The sequence below is a fragment of the Capricornis sumatraensis genome, chromosome 16 (assembly GCF_032405125.1).
Source record: "Capricornis sumatraensis isolate serow.1 chromosome 16, serow.2, whole genome shotgun sequence".
In the NCBI taxonomy this organism is placed as follows: Eukaryota; Metazoa; Chordata; class Mammalia; order Artiodactyla; family Bovidae; genus Capricornis; species Capricornis sumatraensis.
In genome coordinates this window covers 41,280,676-41,293,410 of record NC_091084.1, presented here as the reverse complement: position 1 = coordinate 41,293,410, position 12,735 = coordinate 41,280,676, and the positions used below count along the sequence as shown (strand labels likewise).

Here is a 12,735-nt window from a genome sequence, read left to right as displayed (position 1 = left end):
TCTGGAACAAGATGTTGAAATGGAGGTCACTGCAGTATAGAAGGAGATAATGTGGCAAGAAGGGGAGGAAGAATGCTGAGAGAAGGGACTGGCCACCAGTCCTCTGTCTGGAGTGAGGCGTCCACTGGGGGAGACCACACGAGCTGAGGCTGCAGACTCAGGCTGGGCCAGTTGTTGTAGGCCTGGCAGCCCGCCTGTGGAGTCCGGCTTGCCTTCTTAGGTTCTGGGAGCCTCTAAAGGTTTCTGCTCAGGGAAGTGGCCTTCCAAAGGTGTGCATTTAGAAGATTAATCTCATTAATCCTTCCTGTTAAACCATTGCCTATTAAAAGCAGTGAGATTGAAGCATGCATTTCTAGGATGACAGTTGTGGTCCAGCAGAATTTTAGATACCTGGGCATGTGTTTATGAATTGAGCGGGTTAACTTTTCCACCCATTTTACAAATATTTATTGAGAACTATCTAAATGCCCATAGTACTCTAGGCAGTGGGGATAAGGGATGGGGTGAATTTATCAGATCTCTCCTCTTGACAAGTGTACAGTCGAAGGAGACCCTGTTCCCAAATAAGAAGTATGCTACATTGTACCCTGTGTTACCATAAATGTCTCACCAGAGTTCCCGGGAGCTGACAGGAGGGGTGCTTGGCCTGTCTGGGACACCGGGGTGGCTTCCAGGGAGAGACTGTCTGGTGGATTTGAAGGATGAGCAGTATTTTCTAGGCAGAGATGGCCAGCCTGGGAGGACAGTGAATCACAACTCACTGGGAGTTGTAAATTTAAAGAAAATGTAGAAATGTTCTCTTTTAAAGCTAAACTCTTATTTCATTGGCTTTTAGGTGGTGCTGTCTAACGTGCATGTTTTTGGACCCAAGCTTAACTTTTCAAATGTGGAATGCTAGGCCTTCATTGGTAAGTTTGTTTGATGCCTTCTTACCGAATTATGCTATCAAGGATTGGTATTTGGAATGAAGGGCAAGGTCGTTATCACTGGTACTGCTCTGTGAAGGGTACTGCACCTGTACTCTGGAGAAGCCCACAGCGTAGGTGGAAAAGATCTGCAGGAGAAGGGATCTCAATTTATGTTTCTGTGGTAGATTCAGAGAGAGAGGCCAGAGGGGAAGTATCCCAGGTGCAGAGGATAGATAAAGCTGGCCTCACAGAGAGGCAGAGCTTGACTGTGTTCTGAATGATTGACAAGTCCAGCTGGGGGATGGAATATGCTTCTCTGGCTTGAGAAGGTGGGTATAAGATGGAAAGAAAGTGGACTCAGCAAAAGACCCACGAGAACAAAAATTTCATCCAAAGGAGTGGTGAGTAAGAAGTTTGGCAGGATCTGCTGGTGGCTGATTACTCTAAACCAGGGTCAGCAAACTTTGTCTGTAAAGGATCAGATGGTAAATATTTTCGGCTTCCTAGGCCATATGGTCGCTATCATGGCTCCTCAACTCTGCCATTGTAGCGGGAAAGCAGCCATAGATAATATGTCTGTGATGGTGTGGCTGTGTTCCAGTTATACTTTATTTACAGAAACAGATAGTGGACCGAATTTGGCCTGTGGGCTATAGTTTGCCCACCCCTTTTTAGACCCTGAATGCTAGGCTGAGGCACTTGGAGACAGCAAGAAGCCATTGAAGTTATTTGGAGCAAAGAAGTAAAATGGCTGAAGTAACATGTTAGGGGCATTCTGGACAAGAAGCATAGACTCTGTTCCAAGGCAGCAGCAGCAGTCCAGGCATGAAGTCACGTGGCTAACGACGGTTAAGATGGAGCAAAGGACCAAAAGAAGAGATAGTGCAAAGGGAGAAACGCAGGGTTTATGGTATTCTTAGACTTTAAAGACAGGAGCCAAAGAAGATGAATGTTTAAACGTGATAGTTCATAACCATTGACCAAAATGTGGCAGTTTGGGGTGGAGAAGGATAGTTGGTGCACCCAGTTTTAGGTATACTGAATTCGAGGTGGCAGTGGTACATCCACAGGACGTGTCTAATACATCACTGGAGATACACGGTCAGCACCTGGGCTGGGAAGGGTGGGCCTGGAGATGTAGAAGAGAAGCATAGGATTAATACGCTCTCCCCGTGATGTGCCGAGGGCGGAGCCTTAGTGAGTGTGCATAACTCTGGGGTGGGAAAAACAGAAACTGGGAGAGAACCAGAAGCCGAGGGGGAGAGAGTCTCAGGAAGCAGAGAGGATGGGGCAGCAGAGACCAGGGAGAAAGGGACCTGAGGGAAGGCTGCTGTATTAGTGATAAGGTGGTTACAGCTGGCCTTGAGAACATGCTGCGGGGAGGCAGAAGGGGGAAGGCAGCGAGGTTGCACAGGGTCCATCATAAACGAGGGATCAAGAGTCAGAGACATTAGTAAAAAGAGACCAGTTATGGAGAGTTTGAGTGGTAAAAGAAAGGAGATACAAAGATTTCAGCATCTGAATGCCAAAATAAGCTTTTTAGCTTTGAGGCCAGCAAAGCATGTTGCGACCGGTCTCCTGTCCTCTGGAGCCAAGTGTGTTTGGGAGTTTGTATGTACCTTGGGCCTGCGATTGTGTTCTTACGCTTTGTTTGAGGTGTGGCATTCCGAGTTCTGCTGCAACTTGCACCCGTGGAATCCAGTCCGTGTCTGGACCCCTGCCACGAGACAAGATGCGATCTGTTGGGGAAATTGTTGCATTTGCCTGAATTGGAGGAGAAAGTAGGATAGAGCAAGAAATGGAAATGAAACTCCTTACCGCAGAGTCTACCCAAGTATGGGAATTTGAGACAATTCCTCAAGTCACTCAACTAGATAGCGATTTATGTTTTGAACACTTTGAGTGTATGTCCTTGGGTTTGAATTCTGAGTAGTTTTTGGCTCACTTTTCACAAATATATCAGTTAGAGATGGAGTCATTAAAGCAACAGGTGGAACAGGTTTGTAGCCTCTGTTTCGTGAAATCTCACTGAGTTCCAGGCACAGTGCTGAGTGCTCTGTAGGTATCATTTTAATTTCATCTTTGCAACAACCAGTGACAGAGGCATTAGTGTTTCCACTTCAGCAATAGGAAATCAAATCACAAGAGACTGAGTAACCTGCCTGAGGTTAGAAGGGATTTGAACCCAGAGTATCTGACCCCTGGTTTGCACTGCTTTCTGTTTCCCACCTAATTCCCACCTAAATCCGGAATTGCTCCTCTGTCTTATGTAGAAGGATTGGAGTCAGCATGAGCTCTTAAGGTTAAATACTTAGAGCTACAACGGGTGTTCCTGCTTCTTAGGAGTCTATTAAGATGGCAGGAGTGTGGGACTAAGGCCAAACTTCAAACACTTACTTGACTGTTTCCCCAGCTGAAATGTCCCTTTAGGTGGAGAAGGCAGCACTCTTGGGCTTGGAAAGGAAATCTCACTAGAAGGCGTGACAGTCAGATTCCAGTCCTAGCTCTGTGGCAGTGATAATCTGCTTTTTATTGAAATACTTGAGTTTCTCTCTGCTCACCTCCAACTTCAGGTTCCAAAGGCAGAGTCCTGTTTTGTCTTGATCTCCACCAGCATCCAGGCTGGTATCAGGTGTGTAGCATGTGCCCACTGGATTTTGTTGTTTTTAGTGAACCAGGCAGCCTGGGACAAGGTGCTTAACCTTTGGTATGTCAGGCACTGAGCTCGGCACTGTGGTCATAGAGGAGACACCAGACAAGTTCTGTCCTCATGAGGCAGATGCATGAGCAGGACAGACAGAGTAGAGGGGGTGAGATCTAAGGTCAGACAGGCAGGATAAGGCTCTGAAGAAAGCGGTGATAATGCTCTTTGGGATGACTGCGAATACCTCCACACTGTTCTCTTTGCTAGGCTTGGTGCGGTTGCTGATACCAGCTAACTGCTCCCCGCCGCGAGAGCGCCCCCTGGGTGTCAGAGGGGCCTCCTGCCTCTGGCGGGGCTGAGCGCTCCGCTCTCGCGCCCCTCCTCTGCTCACTTTCTGTCTGCCCTGCCACCCCCTGGTTCCCTGCAGTTCTGTAGACCTGGCCTCCGCAGCCTGCTGTGCCGCTTGTCTTTTTCTGTCTTTAGCTTAATAAGGTTTTGCTTGATCCCATTCGGGTCAGCCCCAGTATTCCTCCCCGCCGAGCTCATCCACTGCTCACCTGTATCCTGAAATCGCCGGAAAATGCCCAGAGCTTCTCCAAACCCCCACCCCGCCCCCACCCCCGTCCGAGCTATGGTCCGCGGGGACTTCCGGTCAGCCCTCTCCTGGTACCCTGTGCGTCTGTCTTCCTTCGGTGCCTGCCGTGGGTGTAACTTAAACCCCCTCAGGCGTGCCAGCTGCAGGAGTCATCCTTGGCTTTGTCCTTTCCCTGCACTGTCATCTTCCACACGTTACCTCATCTGGAAAAGCCCATCTTCTCCTTCATCCCTCCCTCCTTCCTTCTCCCTCCCCACCTCTTCACTTAGGACTCCTTCTTTGGGTTGTTTCAATAGCCTCTCCATTGGCCTTCCTGGGGCCGCTTTTGTCTTCCTAATTGCACCCCCATCTCCTCGCAGCATGAAGTTTCTAACTCACACATCTATCGAGGCTTTCTTCTGCTGAAAGCTCTCTCTAGGGGCAAGACCTCCCTGGTGGTCCCGTGGTTAAGGCTCCAGGCTTCCAGTGCAAAGGGTTCAAACTCCTGATTAGGGAACTAAGATCTCACATGCCTCACTGCGTGGCCAAAAAACTCCCAAACTCTCCAGGGGCTCCTCATTGCTTGTAGAAGAGAACCCCAGCCCCCTCAGCAGGCCTGTAGTCTTTTCATAACTGGCCTTCAGCCACCTTCCCCATTTCACTCTTTCCGTAGCCCATATTTCTAACCTCAGCCTAGCCGTCACCCCTTGGTGCCTTGGCCAGAGCTGGGCTCTTTCCCTGGAATGACCCTTCCCCTGCTCCCCATTTCAGTAACTCAGCTCAGGTTTCTGCTCTTCTGGACACCTTCCCCCAACCCTGCACTTCTCTATGCCCTGGACATGACCTTCCTCCTGGCTCCAAGAACACCCTGCATTGCTCTTTCTCCCAAAGCACTTGTTGATGTAACTGTTGATTTACTATCTGTTACACTCAGAAAACTGAGCTCCTTAAGGGTGGAGACCACACACACACCCACAAAATCTCTGGGTTCTTGGTGCCAGCACAGAACACCTGGCTCAGGAAGTCTTTGTTGAAAGAGTGAGGATAGCAGAGTCTGTTTGTGCAGCCAAACAGCACATTTATAACATGATCAGATGTATTTGAAATTGGAGTTTCATTGGTTATTGAGTTGGGTGGGGCCCCCCTGCTTCTCAGTTTTGATGGCAGGATAGGTTGGTGTGGGCTGGGGTTTGTGGTTGCCTATTGCATCTCCCCACCTGTGGAGGCTTTGGGAACATAACTTGTCTATATTTTTTGCCCCTGACTTTTGTATTTTTAACTCCTGTTGTTGATGGGCTAGGAAAGCAATTCAAAATGAAAAATAGTCCATCACGGAATGCTGAAGAATGAGGTCCACCCAGCTTTCTGGACAGATCCCAAATTTCCTAAATTAGCCAAAGTAATGACTCTTGCTAACCACTGACAGCTTTTCCCTTGTGCAGTCCAGCGGAGAGTGCTTTTCTGGCTGGGGGATGAGGAAGGCCAGTGGTCCTTTCTAGAGGGGCCCAATGGCATCTTTATCTTCATTTGGAACCTTGTAAAGTCCTCAGTGAATACTGTGTGTGTGTGCACACGTGCACACTCAGTCACTTAGCCGTGTCCAACTCTTTGCAACCCCATGGACTGTAGCCCACCAGGCTCCTCCGTCCATTGGATTTCCCAGGCAAGAACACTGGAGGGGGCTGCCATTTACTCTTCCAGGGGATCTTGCCGACCCAGGGATTGAACTCGCGGCTCCTGCTGCATCTCCGCATTGCAGGTGAATTCTTTACCACTGAGCCACCAGGGACCTTGCCCAGTGAATACTGAGGACTAGCTAACAGGAAGCAGCTATGAGCCCAGGGATGCCAGGGCCACGTCTGTGTGCCCTCACCCTGGGAGCTCCTGCAGTACACCTCAGTGCTGGCTGCTACATTCTCATGTTCTCCTTTGGGGCTTTCAACTTCATGCTCTTGCCTCTCCTTCACCTCTAGTTCTGCCACAGAACCAGGAAATTATGCCGAGAATGCAGTTTCTCCTTGGGAGCTTAAAGTAATCCGGGAAGGCTTCCTTGAAGAAGCAGTCCTCCTCCGCCCAGAGGTGTCCTGCCAACCAGAGTGCTCCAGCAGGCGCTTGGGCTGCTTTCCTCTCCTGGAAACACTGATGCTGCTGCTGCTTTCCCTTGCCCTTTCAGGGACTTCCCAGAAGCTGTTCCCTCAGCATGGAATGCTTTCCTTCTGCCCTGCCTGGTTCATGCCCATTCACCCGTCTGATATCAGCTGATTCATTTCTTCCTAGGAAACCTTCCCTGCCCTCCTCGATAAGGAACCTGGGTCTTATCATCACCACTACTGTGATCCCTTTATGCTGCTCATTGATTGCTCACCACAGGGCAGGCACTGTCAAAGTGCCGGGTGGGTAACCACTTAGTATTAGAGCCTCAGTAGTGTGTGCTGAGGTCAGGGTTAGCATTATTATTGCAGATACCTTTCAGAGGACCAGAGGTCCAGATCAGTTGGAGGCATGAGCAGGGTTTGCACCCAGGAGCCTGACTGGGTCTTTGCTCCCGCCCGTTCTTCTCCAGGTGTTCGGCAGCCCATCCTCCTACTCATTCTCAGCCCTCATCCCACAGACCATTTCACATGTATGTGTTTGGTTATAGATGAATAAAAGTTGTGTTCACTCACTGGGCAGCCTGTTAAGCCTCGACTTCTAGGCAGGAGCTCAGCACAGAGTTGACCAATAGCCTGCCTGCTCAGGTAGCCACTCACCTGCTGGATCTTCTTGCCCTTTGCATCCCAAGAGTCTGGGCTGTGAACATGAACTCCCTGGGGGTCCTCACAGTTTAGCCCGCACTGTCCCCTCCTGTTTCCATGTCCTAGTCAGTGGTGCTAAGGAGGCATCTGTTCCTGGCAGGGTCTGTCCCTTCATCTTTCTTCCACCTTGTGAACCCACCCTCATCCTTGTATAAGAGAGTGAACCCCCTTCTTCCCCTAGGACAGAGCCCTCGCCCTTCCTTTGCTCCTCTGGACCTACCTGCGCACACTTGGGATGGCGCTGACCACCACGGGCCTTCCTGACCTGTGTGCCTGCCTCCTCGCCCTTCTGCAGCCACTTGGGACCATCCCTGGTGTGGCCTCTGTGGCAGGGAGCATCTTGTACAGTCAGGACTGAGGGGGCCACAGAGGGGATAAGAGGACAGGAGTTACTGCCCTACAGGCAGCTGCTCCGTGATTCCAAGTGTGTGTGGGTGCCTGTGCTGGTGACTGTGTATGTGTGTTTCTTGCTTGATGCTTTTGCTCGCATAATTTATCCTTGTGCACATTAGAGACCATGCCTCCCTGTCTCAGGGGTCTGATGTGGGGCTCGGAATAACAGATACAACAGAGCTGTCGGCTGAATAGATTTTCTCCTCCTCCGTTTAGCCGAAGTCACCTCGCCTTTTCCCCATCCCCGCTCTGATAACCCTGCGACTATTTCATGGGGTTGTTAGGACTATCAGGACCCCCTTCCCAGACCCCATTCAGGCGACAGAGATGTGAAAGCCCCACCTAGACCCCAGCAGGCTAGCAGGGCGCCAGGCTACTCTGCATTGGCTCGCAGCAGGGAAGGCTGGTCTCCCGGGGCATCTCACCAGGCCTCCAGGGCCCTCCAGGAGCAGGCTGGCTGAGCTCCAAGTGTCTCATGCTGGTTTTGAGTGGGAAACATAAAAATTAAAAATGGCTTCTGACCAAGTTGGGAAAGTGGGCATGGGTGGGGTGGGGACGAGGAGCAGGAGGACTTGGCTGCGGCTTCCAGACGTGCTGACAACAAAGAGAAGTCAGCTCACAGGGAAATGGCCTCTGGGACACTCAGGATGCTGGTATGAGGCAGACGTGCCTCACAGTGTTGACTCTGCCTGTTAGTGGTGGGGACCCATGCTCTTTAAACCTCAGTTTTCTCACCTGTAAAATGGGACAATGACCATACTAATCACCTCTGTGAGGTTCTTGTGAGAGTGAGATGAAAACGTGCTTAGCACGGTACACAGTATGTAGAAAATGCTGAATATGTTATTATTTTAATGTTGTTTGGACAACATACGAAGTCTAAAATGCACCATTAAAGGTTGTGAGGAGTAAATGAAGTGGTAGTGTAGGAAAAGCACTTTGTGAATTGCAAACTTTGTGCAGATACTATTATTAGCATGTTATTATTATTATTGGATGTGACTATTAACACAAATATCTCTTTTATCGTTTTGACTTGGAAAAAAATGGCTGAGCACAACTTTATGATGTGGACTGTAAATTCTTTGTTGTTTTTATTTATTTTTGTTTGTTTTGGAGGGAGATTTGTCAGACAGGCTTTCACTGGAATCTTGCCCAGAGGCTGTGTGACCTACATTGGTGATGCCAGGTGCCAAATGTCTGAATAGCACCTGGCACAGAGGAGCGATTCTGTGGTTGCTCATCTTATTTTAAATCTTTATGATAAGCGTTTAATACGTAGTGGTATAGTTAAGTTTTTGTAAAGTTCATTGACAGTAAATTGTGGGCATTTGCTTAGGACAAATTTCTGAGAAGTTGCTTGAGAAATACGCACTCTTTGAGATTTGTACCCAATATAGCTGAAGAAATGGAAGCAATTTATTCAGCATTAGATGTAGACAGCTACCATTGTTTTCTCAAGTATGTTAGGAATATTTTCTTAACATCAACAGGTTTGCCTCGCTGGTGTTTATCTCCATCCCATACCATTTCACTGCCTCCACCCATCCTTCCAAAAATAAAATTGATCAAAAATCAAACATGTAGACAGAGGTTGAAAATTTTCTACTCACTGGCTGCTTTTGGCCTGCATATGTATTTTGTTAAGTGCTCGGAGAAGGCAATGGCAACCCACTCCAGTACTCTTGCCTGGAGAATCCCATGGACGGAGGAGTGTAGTCCATGGGGTCACGAAGAGTCGGACACTTACTGAGTGACTTCACTTTCACTTTTCACTTTCATGCACTGAAGAAGGAAATGGCAACCCACTCCAGTGTTCTTGCCTGAAGAATCCCAGGAATGGTGGAGCCTGGTGGGCTACTATCTGTGGGGTCGCACAGAGTCGAACACTACTGAAGCGATTCAGCAGCACAATGTTTTAAATTAGCGAGTAACATTTAAATGTGGGTAGCATTTAAAAATTGAGAGATGTTATCTAGAAATCTGGATTTCTAGATCTTCGTGAAAATCCGAAGATCTGGCAGCACTGGGTCCATCTACCCTCATGGCGTCGATGAAGATGGGCATCCCTCTTAGAAGGACCTGTTTCTCCAGCTGCCCAGCCCCTCCCAGCCCTTGCTCCTGTACATGGCCTGTAGGTAACTGAATCTGTAGTCTGTGCTAAATGTAACCAACACCTCTTAGACACAGTGCATCAACTGAGAATTCTTTTCACCCGCAACTTTGACCATAGAGAGGAAGATTGTTTCACTTGCTAAGCTGTCATTTTTGTGATGAGCCAAGTAGCTTCAGTGTTTTATTTAGACTCTTTGGGGTTTAGTACAGTCACCTCTCTCCTCCTGTGGGTTTCTGTCCTTGATAATTTTTGAGAAGTCTTTAGCAAGATTTACAAGTCAATGTAAAATGTTAGCTAAGGCCAGATATAAATTTTGATTGCTTCTATTTATGGGAGGTTCAATACAAGTTACCTGCTTTAATTTAGTAACTTATGATGTTGCAAATTTGAACAATTAAAGATACTTAGTCCTTTTTGTTGGTCATCTCGTTGTTGTTGTTCATTTGCTCAGTCATGTCCAACTCTTTGCAATCCCATGGACGGCAGCATGCCAGGTTTCTCTGTCCTTCACTATTTCCTGGAGTTTTCTCAAACTCATGTCCATTGAGTCGGTGATGCCATCCAAATCTCATCCTCTGTCGTCCCCTTCTCCTCCTGCCTTCAGTCTTTCCCAGCATCAGGGTCTTTTCCAATGAGTCAGCTCTTTGCCTCAAGTGGCCAAAGTATTGGATCTTCAGCTTCAGCCTTTCCAATGAATATTCAGGGTTGATTTCTCTTAGGATTGACTGGTTTGATCTCCTTGCAGTTCAAGGGACTCTCAAGAGTCTTCTCCAACACCATAGTTTGAAGGCATCAATTCTTTGGCACTCAGCCTTCTTTATGGTCCAGTTCTCACATCTGTACACAACTACTGGAAAAACCATAGCTTTGATTATATGGACCTTTGTTGGCAAAGTAATATCTATGCTTTTTAATATGTGGCCTAGGTTTGTCATAACTTTTCTTTCAAGGAGCAAGCATTTTTTAATTTCATGGCTGCAGTCACTGTCTGCAATGATTTTGGAGCCCAAGAAAATAAAGTCTGTCACTGTTTCCATCGCTTCCTCATTTATTTGTGATGAAGTGATGGGACCAGATGCCATGGTCTTTGTTTTTTGAATGTTGAGTTCATCTCATTGAAATAGTTGTAATTTAGCAGAATCCTTATTGAAAGAGGTGAGAAGCTGGGGATTCTTAGTCGTGGAAATCATCCTTATCCATCAGTTTTTCTCAGGCAGGCCCTCACCCTCTTCCAGCTAGTGAGCACACACAGGTCTGGGGGCCACATGCAGGAAAGGGGTGCTGGGCCTCACAGTGTTTACTTAATGGGAGTCCTTGCAAGCAATTTTAAAATTATTATTATTCTATGAGCATCAACATTGTTTGGGTTTTGTTATCATGAGAAAGCATACACTTGTAAGAAATTTGGACAACCCTGAAGTGTACAACATACAGGAAGAAAGTCTTCTGTGACACCTGCCCTCCCCACCTTCCCCCAGGATTGGCACTCTTGAGGCTTTGTTGGGTATAGTCCTGGACTTCTTCATTTGCTTGTATCCCCTTAACCTATTTGTATCCCCTTAACCCCTTTGTATCCCCTTGTATTCCCTTTGCCCTCATGCCCAACATACATGTTTTTACTTTTGTAGAAATGGACTCTTCTCTATGCCTACAGTTTTCCTTTTTTTTTTTAGCCAACTCTCAATTATGGTTTTCTTTTCAAGTTGACATGTACAGATAAATGTGCCTTATGATGTATAACAGTTGTAATCCATGGTATGGGTACCTTTGAAACTTATCCAATCATCCTTGTATTGGTAGACACTCGATTTGTTGCTGATTTTTTACCATTACAATCACTGCTGATGTGGAAATTGTTACACCCACCTGTGAACTTCTGCATGAGATTTCCTTGCACATAGACTCCTGAGAGTAGGACATTTGGCTTAAATAGTTTGCCATTTACAAACTGAATCAATATTGTCTGATTGCCCTCCGAAAAAGCTGTACTAATTCACAGTCCTTTCAAGAGTATCCAATTATGGCTCCAGTAATCCAGTTTTCACTTCACCATGCATGAGAAAAGTAAACTTTAAAAACTCACAAATAATGCCATGAAAATCACACGTTTGTTGTAGAAAAGCATTCAAAATATACATCTATAGACTTAATTAAATGATTTACATACCTTGATTTTGGTGACAGTTATCATCCTACAGTCCTCCAACTGTTGTTATCAGTTTAATTATTAAATACTTGTGTGAGGATTTTAGTTGTCCCAGGGAGCCTTTGGGAGAATAAGCCACGTCTTCCTTTTCCGCTGCTCTACTAGGCCTGGCTTGTCTTTTCTATTAGGGTCTGAGCCCTCAGGGCAAAGGTCAGGTCAGCATTTAAACAGGAGTGCCAGGCTTTGGCATGGGGAGATGGCAGGTGATGTCTTGAGGTATCCAAGGTGTTCCAGCATTCTCTGCTGACATATAAAGCCATTTCACATGGATAGGTCCTTCCCACCTGTATTTTCTCATTGTGTCTGCATGACCTCCCTGCGAACCAGACACTCCCCTCACCCCTCGTTTACATCTGGAGCCACTTAGGCTCAAAGGTTTGACTTAGTGAGTGTCACACAGCCACTGAGAGTCAATATCTTGGGCCAGGTCTTCTGACTCCAACTATGGTTGGAGCCTGTGAGGCTGATAGGCAGCTTTTTGCCTGTAGGACACCATGGAAGTTTCCTTTACTGAGCTGGGGGTGGAGACAAGAAAGGGAAGTGACATTCCCCAACTTCCTGTGGTCACTTTTGGGCATGTGAAATTTTAAATTCCATCTTCTCCGGAGGCTTCCTCTCTACCTGTCTGACCTGTTGTCTGGCACTTGCTAACAGGTTACCCTGTATTGGCCAAAGTTCCTTAGCCCTAACCTCAGTTGTGAGCCTGAAGGTAAATTTGGTGAAAGTATTAGTTGCTCAGTCATGTCCAACCCTTTATGACCCCATGAACTGTAGTGACCCTGTGGACTGTAGCACGCCAGGCTTATCTGTCTGTGGAATTCTTCAGGCAAGAATACTGGTGTGGGTCGCCATTTCCTCCTATAGGGTATCTACCTAACCTAGGGATCAAACCCTCCAGATTCTTTACCGTCTGAACTACCAGGGAAGCCCCCCACATATCCTTCCAGGATGCTGTCAGCTGCATGAGATCCATGCAAGGTCATCTGGTCTAGTGGAAACAGGGATCTGGAGTTGGTTCAAATCCTGGCCCCATTACTTTTATTACTAGCAATGAGAACCTTTGACTGCTGATCTTACCTCTCTGAGCCTCAGTAGCCTC

The 12,735-nt window shown here is 47.3% G+C and overlaps 1 protein-coding gene across 2 annotated transcripts in view; it reads left to right on the top strand.

Annotated features, from left to right (window-relative positions):
* The window catches only part of BMAL1 (basic helix-loop-helix ARNT like 1), a 108,269-nt gene that overhangs the window by 32,200 nt on the left and 63,334 nt on the right, over nt 1-12,735 (top strand). For both annotated transcript variants that reach the window (XM_068988657.1, XM_068988658.1), the window contains exon 2: nt 836-908. The gene's annotated coding sequence lies outside the window, so the exon portion shown is untranslated. The remainder of the gene's footprint in view (nt 1-835; nt 909-12,735) is intronic.